The sequence below is a fragment of the Coffea eugenioides genome, chromosome 2 (genome assembly GCF_003713205.1).
Source record: "Coffea eugenioides isolate CCC68of chromosome 2, Ceug_1.0, whole genome shotgun sequence".
NCBI lineage: Eukaryota > Viridiplantae > Streptophyta > Magnoliopsida > Gentianales > Rubiaceae > Coffea > Coffea eugenioides.
Genome location: NC_040036.1, coordinates 70,427,422 through 70,442,593, shown reverse-complemented (window position 1 = coordinate 70,442,593; position 15,172 = coordinate 70,427,422).

Below are 15,172 nucleotides of genomic sequence, written 5' to 3'. Positions count from 1 at the left end.
TGAGACACTTCAGTACCTAAACTTCAAAGAAAGGATCATTTAAATCCTTATATTTCATTTGTTAGGGACACTTAAGTCTCTAAACTACAAGCAGGGATACACTTAGGCTCCACTAATAATGCATTGCATCCAAAAATTATAGCTAATACTGTAAATTACATAACCAGCAAAAAAACTCATCCGTTGCAGTATTGCAGTACCAACACTAGAACTAGGTTATGTACATAGTCCACTACACAACCTATTTTGAATACCTACAACTACGAAACTTGGATACCCTACCCCTTAATGACCTTCAGTCCCAGAATTATGCAAAAACAACAATTTTCCACATCATGGTGTAGCATCTTATCCAACTCTATTTTTGCCTTTTGCCCCAGATTTGAAGAAACAGAGCCACAGGAGAATGACACCCATTGAAGCATCAAGTACATCTTCAGCCTCCTCGCATTTCCTTGTTGCACCTTTGTCTTCTTCTTACACATCTCGACCTCAATTGCAATCTTGTTCATGGACCTTAACAGTCCTAGTATTATTTCCTTAGACCTTTGACACATCTCAGGATCAACCCAATCCTAATATTTACAGCCTCCCAGTTCCTATTTACATACCACAGCATCATCAAAACAATGAAGACAAGTTTAGGTGACTGCAATGCAAACACCTAAATTCCAACAGTAAGCAAAATTACAAAAACCATTTGTTCATTACCTTATACTGAGGACATCGAACAAATCTTCTTCCTAGGTTTGTATCTGTCTAAGATGTGATCAGTAATGTTTGTTTTCCACAATTACAAGTTTCCCTAACCATCCCTCCTATTTTGCTGTAGATTGCTTCTTTTTCTTCTTTCTTAGTTATTCACCTCCCCATTTGAAGAGTCCTAGTTTGTTCTCAATTTGATTAGGGCATATCCATGCCCTTTTATGATTTGGATCGGGTCATCTAATGACTCATTGGTATTGGTTAAATGGAGGGAAACTTTCCCTCTCTTGGCCCACTTCGTTTGCCTTTTTTTTTTGGAATTTTCCTCTATGCCCTTCGGTTAACAGAGTATGTTTGCATGCTCCAGGAAAACTGACGACTTTTTGGATTTCGTCAAAATTTTTGCTTTAGTGAGACGGATTTTATAGTTTAGGGACTTAAGTGTGAAGTTTAGGGACTTAAGTGGAATTTCGGGCATAGTTTGAGAGGTCCGAGTGGAATTAATCCTAAAACAACTTTCTCAAACCACACTACACCACGTGGCACAAGAAGAGGGGAGGAGTTCATAAAAATTGTGTTAGTTGTCAATTGGGCCCTTCAAATTTGCATTGGCATTGAGAACGGTTGCTAACTGTTAGGGGCATTCTTGTCTGATGGAGTGGTGAACGTCAATTTTGTCCTTCAGAGTTAACCGGAGGCCAGAATAGTTTCTAACTGTGTACGGGCTTTCCCATAATTTCCTTTCTTTTTAGCTTTTCTGTTCCCTCTTAGGGTCTATTTGATAATACACAAAAGTACTGAAACTGAACTTGTATGTATTTTTTTCAGCACAAGAATACTAGCTGAATACTTAATTCTGATAAAAATCAATAGAATTATTTCAACTACCTTATCTTATGTATCAAATCTACCATTGTTTGTTAATTAAGTTCAAAATTCTTATCTAATTAAACAATCTGATATTCTCTATCTAACGGTTTTCTACTCCTCCTTTCTCCCTTTTTAATAACTTTCACATCCTCTTCATATTCCTCATATAATATATTTCATCTTTTATATTAATTTGATTTTAAAATAAAGCCATTTTCATACCTAACAATTTTAACCTAATTAAATTTCTATTTCTTTTTTGGATGAAAAGATATGTGGGCAAAATTGTCAAATTTAACTTATTAAGTATTCAGTTATAAATGTTTATCAAACAGTATAAATAGGTTCAGTATTAAAATTCAGACATTCATATATTTCTTTTCAATGCTTAAAATTCAGTAAATTAATTGTTTCAATATTCAGATTCAATTTTATCAAACGGAACCTTACTCTAGGGATGAAAGTCTCTCTTTCACCGGGAATGAAAGAAATGAAAAGAAAAGAGCCAGACAAGTGTAATCTTTTTTGGTTAACAGTCAGAGAAATTTTCCTGTGATTTTCTCCGTGCAATTCTTTTCTTTACCAATTATTTGTATTTGTATAGATGAAAGCCACAAATTTGTCCTTAGATTGCATGTTAGGTTTTCCCCAAAATTTAGGGCTTTTTTCACCTAAAGGGTGGTTGGCCATTTCATTAATTGAAGACATACTAGCTTTTTTTCTGAACCATTAGATGTTTGTAAACAATCCATCATTGAAAAAATTTTAGTATTTAGGTTTTGGTTTGATGGATACATTTTTTGAGGGAGGGGCTGTAGGCAGTAGAAAATGGAAGGGCCGAGAAACAATGCTCAAGTTTTTTATCTCATTCGTCCAGTATCCTCTTTCCATTTCCTCGAGCAAAAAAGCAGAAAGTGGAGCGGTTCTCTTACTTTTCATGCGTTGTACTTTGGTAAGAAATTCTTACCACCTTTTCATTTTTCCTTTTCAATGATTCAGTCTATATGTACAAATACAATTCAATGCTCAGATTTGATAGATGACCTCTTTGATGAAGTTTCTAGTCTCAAATGTTATTAAAAGAGAAAAGGGCTCATATATATCCGCATAGTGTATAGAGCTAAGTAAGAATATTTTGACTTCTCAAGAGCATTGTGTTGGTGCAACAAATATTAAGATGGGAAACAAATGGCATGAAATTTATGTTCTAGGCAGTAGGCTTAGTTCGATCATAAGAAATTCCAAAATAGTTGCCTTGATTTACAAAATTTTGGCTCTTATGCTACTATTTCTTGATTCTTTTGCTAGCATCCTGCCTTTATGATTAATGCATATTTCATTAGGCTACATGACAAAGATTTTCTTAATATTTCAAAATTAATTCATGGTTAGCCTATATCTTATACCCACATAAAGGTCCACGCCATGCAAATGATTAGTGAGAACAATCAAAGAAAATCCTTTGATATTCATGATATCAGGATAACTCATTGTGACTCTTTCATGCATTCAAGTGCAATGTCTATGACATTCTGTCATTCAAATTGTAGAAACCAGCTGAATAAGAAGAATCATATATAGGAGACAAGCCTATCTCAGATGGAAATCTAAGAAAGTTCATTTGCAGTCTAGATTTAAGGAAAAATTGTCCCTCTTAGTAAATTAAGAGAGGTCATAAGTTGCTTAAATTCTACTGAGACTACTATCCAGTCCGTAATACAGATCTATAAATATGTGTTTACTTGCACTTGTAAGTTCTTATTTTTTACTATAACTCATAGGGTATTTTTACTAGAACTCATAGTTTTACAAGTTTTTACACTGCACTAAAATGTATCATGCTTTTTTATATTACGTTCAAAGTTCCAATGACAACTATTTTTGATCTCATCAATCAATGCCCACAAAACCATTGCTTTTTGCCTACACCTGTATTCACTATTCTTCAAATCATGTTTTAAAGCTAGTGTTTGATAGTACACTGTTCGTCAACCTTTCGAATAGATAACAGATGTATAAATTTCTCAAGAGTGTGTCTATTACCAATTGTAAGTTTCTTGGATTAGTTTACAGTTCTTTTTTTCTTTTGTTTTTGGTAGTCACGTTTATGTATATATTTCTTTACATTTTGGATTTTCAGCATTTTGTTTATCAGGTTGTCTATATCATCTTATTGTACTTTAATTAATTACTGTGACGACCCTACTTCGCCCTAGAGCGTACCTCAGGATTTAGCGGATCGCCTGTCCAACTCTCGCCAAGACTCACTTACTCACTTCAAGAAAACAAGTTACAACCTCAAAAGTAAAGGAAACAATAGTTGCCAAGCTTGGAACGTACATGTACATTCATTTCTATCTCAACTGTTCATATATATCCGAATATAACAAAATATTCAAGTTCTAGTTGTACTTCTAACCCTAATCGAGCACTAGCGCTAGAAGAATTATAAAAGTTAAAAGTCTAAACAAAACTAGCCTTTCCAACTTCACGCCTATGCTCGTACCCCTTGTAAGGAAAACAAAACTAGCAGAGTGAGCCAAAACTTAGTGAGGTTTCACGACTTCATGCAAACCCAAGTAGCAAGTTGGTCATTATGTAAAACTTGAACTCTTAAAATGAGCGAGCGTAAAAGTTCATAAAAGAAACAATAACACTACAAGTAACAATCATTTCCAAGTATAAGGATACAGATGGCTCTCAAGAGTCAAATTTCCGTTACATTACTTGATCCGAACCTATTGACACTCCGTCAACGTTTTAAAAAGCAAAACCATGACCGTAGATCTCCATTTTACACCAATTTCCATCCACCAATCAACCCCCTACCGAGCCTAAACTCCAAAATAAGAGTGATGGCAATACTCGAGTATACAGAACCCAGTGGACCATATCCAAAGATTATACAATAAACAATAAACAGTACTTCTGGTTCGCCAGTCTTCTCGACCAAGTCCTTATTGGCTCGATTCGACTGACTAACCAATAGGGTGAGAATCCCAGGTAGTATTCAAATTGTACACATGTATATCAAGTCAATAATAACCAATAAATATTAAGAAATCATATTAGGGCAAGTGCGATAAAGTACACCCTTACCCGTCCAAACAAGTCAAGTATTTCTATCAAATATCAAGTTCAATCATGCACTTGGAAACACTCACCAATGAGTTATTGGATTTCAAAACCACGCTCAAGTTCAACTCTCTGACCGGAGTCCAAATCTGCGATAAAATACCGTTTAACAGTTTGCAATCAATTAGGGTTCAAAATATAGGAGTTTCGCTTAAAAAAATCAAGTAAATAAAACTCGTTTAACTAGTACTCATTTTACTTATCAAACTCTAGAAAATTCATGCTCGTTCTTTTAGTTTTGATAAAGAAGATATTAAAACGTTTAACTTCGCAACTTGGTATGAAAGAACGAGGAAATCGTATTTATAGTGGCCGCGACTTTCGCCTTTTAAAAAGGTACAAGTTTTTGGTAAAATTCAGCTTATATACTCCTACTAAGGAAAACTTAAGTACCCTAAACAATCTAAGTTCAATTCAACCACGAATCACGGCTCAAATTCCAAGTTCGCTCGCTTATCCTATGGAAGGCAAATTTGGATAGCATACCCTTTGTATTTATCCATTTTTCAGCCATTTAACGTTTCACGTTTTTGCTCAAATCAACCCAATTCAAACACCACAAGTAAGAATATCAAGATAGCTCTTCATCTAGGATTAAAACCATCAAATGGTAATTCATTTCTAACAAATAATCATCCACTACCAAAGCTGGAAATTTCTTAACAAAGCTGGAAATTCATCTTTTAAAGCTAAAAAGTCAAAATTATGCTACTAATCACCTCACAAATTCCATATCCAAACTCCATACCAACATAATATAGTTGAACAACATCAATCAAGGCTAAAATGGCAAAACCCTAGCTGAAAATCCACTAATCTACACCAAAACTAAAAAATCATCCAAAATATTTCAAGATTCAAGCCATCTACACCATATTTAGCTAGAATAAGAAAGAGAAAGGAAGTTGATAAGCTTATACCTTCCAATACTTCTTGAAAAGTGAAGAACCAAGCAAATTTTCCCAAGAAATTCACCACTCTAAACTTCTTAACACCCTTGGTGCAAGTTTAATCGGTTTAGATTTGTGGTTTCAACTCAAACAAGGCAAGATTCAAGGTAGGAATGGAAGTTTTTTCTCCTCTCTTAGTTTCGGCCAAGCCAAGTAAGAAATGAAGAAAATTTGGTCCAAGGGAAAGATAAGGAGAAAGAAAATTGTCTTAGTCAAACAACCCTTGGATCTTTGACACTTGGCAAGGCCAAGTTTTCTTTATTTTTTTTCCTTTCCTTTTCCTTAGTAAATAATGGTGGCTGACTTAAGGGTTAATTTAGGAAGGATTAGATGAAATAAAAACAAGAAAATTAGGATAAGAAAGTATTGGTCAAACGGTATACTCAACCGATAACAAACGGCGCATGTCGATCGAAACCTATTTTCCTTAACTCTCTTGTACTTGTGTTTTAACTTATGAGTCACTAACTAATTATTAGCACTTCCAATCACACACACTCTTACTTAATACTCGCTCTTATCCACCAAATTTAGCACACACTCCTCACCAAGTGATCATACTACCAAAATGCGCAAAAATTCTAATTTGCTTTAACTATAAAAGTAAAAGTAAACTCTCGATTCTATTATATATTACATCTATTGAGGGAATAAAATTAGTAGTAAAAGAAATTATAAATTAACTTATTCAAAATAAGAGGGAATTATAAGAAAATATCAGCAAATTTTCAAGTCGTCACACCCTCTCCTCCTTAAGAGAATTTCGTTCTTGAAATTCATACATTTATTCGTAAATAGCTCATGGTATTTTTTTCTTGCATGTCTGTCTCTAGTTCCCAGGTCTCACCATTAGCCAAAATTTTAGCCAGACAATGGAAAACATGAATCGTACCTTTTACCACTTTAGATGAGTTAGGCACTTGCTGATGGTCTAAGGCATACACTCTAGTAGGCGCTTTGGGTCTATTTCCCCTTACATTTGGTTGTTTAGGGTTTGACCTATCTAACTACTACGCCTCACCGAAGAGAGGACATGTTGCAATTTGGTGTTCAGCACTACCACACCATAAACATTTTCGTGCCTTTCGCCAACAATTATTTTCAGTATGGTTGGTCTTTCCACAATATCCACAAAGGATTGATGTTTAATCTCCTTGTGAGGCACCTCTCAGTTGTCCTCTTCCACTTGGGGCTCCTCTCGGAGTAACTTCCTTAGATGTCCCCGAAATTCTCACACCACTAGCTCCTCGACCCACCTTATGGGGTGGCATACCTTGATCACCTTGCTTCTGACCCTGGTCTCCACTAGACACACATTTCTTTCTTGCATGAAAAACCTTCACTTGAACCCTTGCAATCTCTATCTTCTGGGTTTTCTCAAGAATCTAGGTGAATGTATTAATTTGTGCCGCCGCCAAAGTCTCTTGTATCTCTACGTTCAACCCTTGTACAAACCGTCTCACCCTCCTTTGCTCTGTAACTATCAATTCAAGAGAATTTTAATAATTTGGTGAACTGAATCTCATACTCAAATATACTTAAACCTCCTTGACATAGCTTAATGAAATTGTCCTCCCTTTTCTTCTGGACTATTGGTAGAAGCTATTTCTCATTAAACTCTCGTACAAAATTCAACCAAGTCCAAGTTGTCCACTCTCTCTCCCACTTAGCCCTAATTATATTCCACCAGATTCTGGTCCACTCTCTCTCCCACTTAGCCCTAATTACATTCCACCAGATTCTGGTTGGTCCCTCAAATTGGAAATACGACAAAATTTACCTGCCTTTTCTCCGTGTAATTCAAGGCGACAAAAATATTGATCATGGTTTCCATCCATCTCTCTACTCCTTCAGGGTCTGGCTCTCCGAGAAATTTGGGAGGAGAAAACTTTGAAATCGCTCTAGGGCCTTATTTTCCCCTATTTCAGGGTCCCTAAGCTGATTGACAGGGGCTTGACCCTGTTGCTCTACCAGCCAAGCAAGAATATTAGTCATTTGCTATATTGCCGTTGGCACTTGATCCCTTCCTTCGGCTCGGGGTCCAGGTTGTGGTTCAACCGTTGCACCTCTCTCTTTTCTAGATTTTTGTACTTGTTCTTGTTTTCGTTTAGCCTCACGTCCACGGTTAGAACCACGTCCTCGACTAGTTCCACGTTCCTGATTTCGCCTACCTTCCATACCCTTTTTGAAAAATAGAGTATATAGATATAAGCAAAATAAAGTAACTATAAAGTTCGATAAAAGCATTTCCAAATAATAAAATGAAAACAATAGAACACATTTAAAATAAAACACTCTCTTTATATACATATCATAACTAGTCACATACCCTATGGGACATTAACCCCAGGTATTGTTCAAATACTACACTTAATCAAAACTCGAAAAAGTATAATCAGGTATGTACACTTGAATAATAAGGGTCCCAAATTTCACTAATATTTTCAATATCTTCCAAGTCCAAACTATTCGCATTCCCCGTGCCTTGACTTTCGCCATCCAGACTTATCTCAATATTACTTGGGATATCGACTTATCATAAAGGTATCACTCTTTGGTACTCAGATATAGGAATCCGAAAATATGATAATTCACCACTCGAGCTGGCCAATCTCAAGAGGAAATCAACCACTTTTGAGATTCCTATCCAACATACATATCTAATGTCCCCAACAATAGACATTTGTTTGACACTTAACAAGCCAATCCTCACAGTCTGAGAACCCTCTCTCGGCATGAGTTCATTAAGAGCTCTGATACCACCTGTGACGACTCCACTTCGGCCTAAGGCGTACCCCAGGGTTTAGCGGACCACCTGTCCAACTCTTACCAGGACTCACTCACTTCAATAAAACAAGTTACAACTTCAAAAGTAAAGGAACCAACAGTTCTCAAACTTGGAACGTACATGTACATTCATTTCTATCTCAATCATTTATACATATCCGAATACAACAAAAGATTCAAATTCTAGTTGTACTTCTAACCCTAATCGAGCACTAACGTTAGAAGAATTATAAAAGTTAAAAGTCTAGACAAAACTAGCTTTTCCATCTTCACGCCTATGCTCGTACCCCCTGTAAGGAAAACAAACTAATAGAGTGAGTCAAAACTCAGTGAGGTTCCACAACTTCATGTAGACCCAAGTAGCAAGTTGGTCATTATGTAAAACTTGAACTTTTAAAATAAGCGAGCGTAAAAGTTCATAAAAGAAACAATAACACTGGAAGTAACAATCATTTCCAAATATAAAGATACAGATGGCTCTCAAGAGCCAAATTCCCGTTATATTACTTGATCCGAACCCGTTGACACTCCGTCAACATTTAAAGAAGCAAAATCATGACCGTAGATCTCCACTTTACATCAATTTCCATCGACCAATCAACCCCCTACCAGGCCTGAACTCCAAAATAAGAGTGGTGGTAATACTCGAGTATACCGAATCCAGTAGACTATATCCAAAGGATTATACAATAAATAATAAACAATAAAAAATAAACAGTACCTATGGTTCGTCAGTCTCCTCGACCAAGCCTTTACTGACTCGATTCGACTGACTAACTAATAGGGTGATGATCTCAGGTAATATTCAAGTTGTACACATGTATATCAAATCAATAATAACCAGTAAATAGTAAGAAATCACATTAGGACAAGTGCGATAAAGTACACCATTGCCCGTCCAAATAAGTCAAGTATTTCTTTCAAATATCAAGTTCAATCATGCACTTGGAAACACTCACCAATGAGTTATTGCTTTTCAAAATCACGCTCAATCAATTAGGGTTCAAAATATAGGAATTTCGCTTAAAGAAAATCAAGTAAATAAAACTCGTTTAAGTAGTACTCATTTTACTTATCAAACTCTAGAAAATTCATGCTCGTTTTTTTAGTTTCGATAAAAAAGCGATTAAAACATTTAACTTCGCAACTTTGTATGAAAGAACGAGAAAATCGTATTTATAGTGGTCGCGACTTTCGCCTTTTAAAAGGGTACAAGTTTTTGGCAAAATTCAGCTTATATACTCCCACTAAGGAAAACTTGAGTACTCTAAACAATTTAAGTTTAATTCAACCACGAATCACGACTCAAGTTCCAAATTCGCTAGCTTATCCTATGCAAGGCAAATTTAGACAGCATACCCTTTGTATTTATCCATTTTCTCAGCCATTTAACGTTTCATGTTTTTTCTCAAATTAACCCAATTCAAACACCACAAATAAGCATATCAAGACAGCTCTTCATCTAGGGTTAAAACCATCAAATGGTAACTCATTTCTAACAAATAATCATCCACTACCAAAGCTGGAAATTTCTTAACAAAGCTAGAAATTCATCTTTTAAAACTAAAAAGTCACAATCACGCTACTAATCACCTCATAAATTCCATATCCAAGCTCCATACCAACATAATATAGTTGAACAACATCAATCAAGGCTAAAATGGCAAAACCCTAGCTGAAATCCACTAATCTACACCAAAACTAGAAAATCATCCATCATATTTCAAGATTCAAGCCATCTACACCATATTTAGCTAGAATAAGAAAGAGAAAGGAAGTTGATAAGCTTATACCTTCCAATACTTCTTGAAAAGTGAAGAACCAAGCAAATTTTCCCAAGAAATTCACCACTCTAAACTTTCTAACACCCTTGGTGCAAGTTTAATCGGTTTAGATTTGTGGTTTCAATTCAAACAAGGCAAGATTCAAGGTAGGAATGGAAGTTTTTCTTCCTCTCTTCTCCTCTCCTAATTTCGGCTAAGCCAAGCAAGAAATGAAGCAAATTTGGTCCAAGGGAAAGATAAGGAGAAAGAAAGTTGTCTTAGTCAAACAACCCTTGGATCTTTGACACTTAGCAAGGCCAAGTTTTCTCTCTTTTTTTTTCTTTTCTTTCCTTTTCCTTAGTCAATAATGGTGGCTAACTTAAGGGTTAATTTAGGGAGGATTAGGTGAAATAAAAACAAAAAAATTAGGGTAAGAAAATATTGGTCAAACGGTATACTCAACCGGTAACAAACGGCGTACGTCGGTTCAAACCTATTTTCCTTAACTCTCTTGTACTTGTGTTTTAACTTATGAGTCACTAATTTATTATTAGCACTTCCAATCATACACTTCCTCTTACTTAATACTCACTCTTATCCACCAATATATTTAGTACACACACCTCACCAAGTGATCACACTACCAAAACCCTAATTTGCTCTAACTATAAAAGTAAAAGTAAACCCTCGATTCTATTATATATTACAACTATTAAGGGAATAAAATTAGTAGTAAAAGAAATTATAAATTAACTTATTCAAAATAAGAGGAAATTATAAGAAAATATAAGCAAATTTTCAAGTCGTCACAATTATTCTTTATGTGAGCAAAAATATGGACAAGCAGAATTAGGGAATAATCCTCAAAGATATAGAATTTCTTTTATAGATACAAAGCCCTAGATTATTCAACCCATCACAACGGATTTTGCACTCACTTATCCCTATAACTTGAGCATGTCAACTCAGTTATTCGTGCCAGTAGTGTTCTGTTAGAATTTTGGTGCAAAGTTATTGCTTAATGCACATAGCACAAGATAAAATGACAAGCATAATTGTTACCATTATCCCTTTTTATTTATCTTAACTAGGTATTTCTCCTGAAGCTATCCCAAGTTTACCATAATTGAGATTTTTGTTAGAAAGAAATGTTAAATTTGCTTTTGATTGAAATTGCCTGGAAAATGAAGCAGAGGCTGCAGCTAGGAAGAAAGAAAGCAAAAAGTTGAAATCCAAAGCAGTAAACATTTAGCTCCATGGTGAACTGCAATGTGAAAACACCAGAAATGGAGAAAATTTGAGGGAGCAGTCTTTTCCTAGGAATTTATAGATTATGACGTCAAACATGGTACTGATATATGTAATATAGCGATGGGTTTTTATCAGTTTACCCCCTTAAACTATATCTAACGTTAACTTTTAGTCACTCAAGTCCTTGGACTAACGGTCAAATGAGAAGGCATTTTATAATTCACATAAAAAGACATGTTTAGATCCAACTTAATTATAAATGGACAAATATACCCATAAATTGCCCTGCTAATATGTGAGAATTGCTTCAATCTAGAAAAACTCGCATGTTCTTATAATTTGGAAAATTATGAAAAGAAAAGGACCACTAGGGAAAATTTTTTACTAACATATCACTTGAGAAAAAATAGACCTTATAATGGAATAACTATAAAATTTTTCTTCTAAGATTGTCTTTGCTGGATGACGTGCAAACAGGTTATGAAATTCCACACTTCGATATCATCATATTTGCAATGTCTTGACAAGGTATTGCGCAAAATAAAAAATTTTGTAAACAATTTAAGAACATAGAGGAGAGAAAAGCTTTCTAATCCTTGTTTTATACTTAAAGCACAAGGGGAGGGTATTTTTATCATAAAATTTTCCACCAAACTTTAGTTAGTTAGCAAGGCAATTTATGGGTATATTTGTCCATTTATAATTAAGTTGGATCTAAACATATCTTTTTACGTGAATTATAAAATGGGGTTTTTATCAGTTTACTCCCTTAAACTATACCCCAACTATCAGTTTAGTCTTTAACGTTAACTTTTAGTCACTTGAGTCCTTGGACTAACGGTCCAACGGTTAGTCCAAGGACTTGAGTGACTAAAAGTTAACGTTATGGACTAAACTGATAGTTGGAGTATAGTTTAAAGGGGGTAAACTAATAAAAACCCTAGAGCGATAATGTTGACATTATACATCTTCAAAGATGATGAGGATTACCTCTGTTTATATACTATCTTTTATTTCAAGTATAAATATAAATATTGGATAACACATAATACTATGCCTTTTGGATATTATAAGAAGTGAATATGTGGCTAACAACATTTTGAATGGTGTGGCTTATACAATGTATCCCAGTACTAGATGGAATAGTGCTTGCTAAGTCATAATTCTTATTCTTATATCTATGTAGTCTAATTAGAAAGTAAAAAAATGATACCACAATCTAGTGGGCAATGGCTATGCGTGTGTTACTCCTTTAGAATTTACTTTTGATGATGTGTTTGAATCCATTGCTCCAATATTTTTTGATAGAGCAATGCATTTTAATATTTATACATGGTGGGACTACTATTAGCATGTTATGGATGATAGCTCATGTAACTAATTTGTTTGGCAACATATTAGCATCCGTTGTTCAAATAGATTTTGATAGAGCAACGCATGCTGATAGACAGATGGTTAGCTAGACAAATGTTTGTTTAACAACCTGTTAGTACTAGATGTGTATTTAGGGATCATGTTAATGACTTATTTTTGACTTGGCTTGTCTTGTAACAAACCAATTTGCTGCACTTTTCAAAGAGATTTATGCAGTACTTTTATTCCCAGGCTCACTTGCACATAGTGTTCACCGTACTGAGCAAAGCATAGCCACCTTTTTTCTAGTACAAGATACAAGAGACAGACAAACGGAGGCTGAAAACTTTATAAAGCCTATGCGGCTTTTTACTCTCGGCAGATTACCAGTACTACTAGTTAATGGAAATAATCCCATGTGACCATCTATCAAACTAACCATGCAATTAACTTCAGACACCAATAAACTAATGACATGTGGCCAGCAAACAAAACTAAGCAATCAACTCTAGCTTGGTTTATATTTCTATATTGCCTTCCTTAATCAAGATCCTCTAATTTGGGCATACCAAACATCTTCTTCAACTTCACAAACATCTCAGTCTTCAAAGTCATGATAAAAATGTCTACCACTTGGACTTTAGTTCTACAATAATCAATCTCAATTTCACTGTTATGAACCAATTCACACATGAAGTGATATTTCATGTCAATATGCTTGCTATACCCACAGAGAAGTGGATTCTTGTACAACTCAATCGGCGATTTACTGCCACAAAAAAACTTCATAAAATCAACTTGCTTGTGTTGTAGGACACCAAGCATGCAATGCAACCACAAAGCCTCAGTTACACTGTTAGCTGTTGTAATATACTCTGCTTTTGCTATCGACAAATTTATCACCCGTTGCTTCTTCGAACTCTAGGAAAATACTCCTGAACCAACGAAAAATATATATCCTGAAGTACTTTTCATTTCAAATATATCATCTGCCTAATCATTGTCGTGTAGTCAAATAACTCAAATGGATCATTTCTTAAATAAAATATACCATCACTATGAGTACATCCAATATATTTCAAAATCCTCTTAACTGCCTGCAAATGTGATTGACGTGGATTTTTCATGAACCTATTAATCAAATCAACAGCAAAATTGATGTCTGGCCTCATAGAAGTCAAATGTCTCAAACTCCCTACCAAACTTTTAAAATAGGTGGAATTCACATATTCATCAGCACCCTCATTGGTCAACTTTAATTTTTTTCAATAGAAGTCAAAATTGGCTTCACTGCACTTATTTAAAATATCACCTGCATATTTCTTTTGAAATATAAAAATCCCACGCTTAGACTGAAAACCCTCAACTCCTAGAAAGTTTGATATGAGTCCCATATCTGTCATCTCGAACATCTTAGTCATGACCTCCCAAAACTCTGTAATCATCTCCAGTTTATTTCCGGTAAAAATCAAATCATCTGCATACAAGCACACTATAAGAATGTCACCATAGGAAGAAGATTTAGGATATGTTCATATGGATATGGACACCTCAAAAAATCACGTGCAAGGAAATAGGAGTCAGTTCTTTATACCATGTCTTCGGAGCTTGCTTCAATCCATATAAGGCCCTTTTCAATTTGTACACTTTTTTCTGACTTCTAACAAATCATGCAAGCTGTTTCACGTACACTTCTTTATTGAGCAACACCATTCAAAAAAGGTGACTTGACATCTATTTGATAAATTCTCCTGTTATTTTGGGCAGTAAGAGAAATTATCATATGGATTGTGTCAAATCTAGCAACAAGTGCCAATACCTCAAAATAGTCAATTCTGGGTTTTTGTTTGGACCTTTTCACCACTAGTCTCGCCTTATACCTATCCACTTCTCAATTGGGTTTAAATTTTATCTTGTACACCCACTTCTCAATTAGGTTTAAATACGCACTCAGCTGTCATTCTTCTTAATGGCATGAATTTCTTCATCCGTTCTTTTTAATTAAGGATCATCACAAGTTGCATCCTCATACTTTACTAGATCACAATCTGCAAATAAAGTAAAATTAACAATATCTTTGTCAGAAAAAGCATTATCTTGTGTAATCACATAATACTGTGAATGACCTGACATCTGTTACTAGCGTTGTGGACATCTAGTTGACTCAGTTTGTGAACTCTAGCACCTAGTGATGACTAAACATCACGATTGGGCTCTTCTTGGATAATTTATAGTCATTTCTACTGCCTTGAGATCTCCAATAGACTAATTTCAAACACCTCTTTCATCAAAGGTCACATTTCTACTCATTCTTACTTTTTTGTCATAGAATTATACAATTTGTAAGCTCGAGAAACT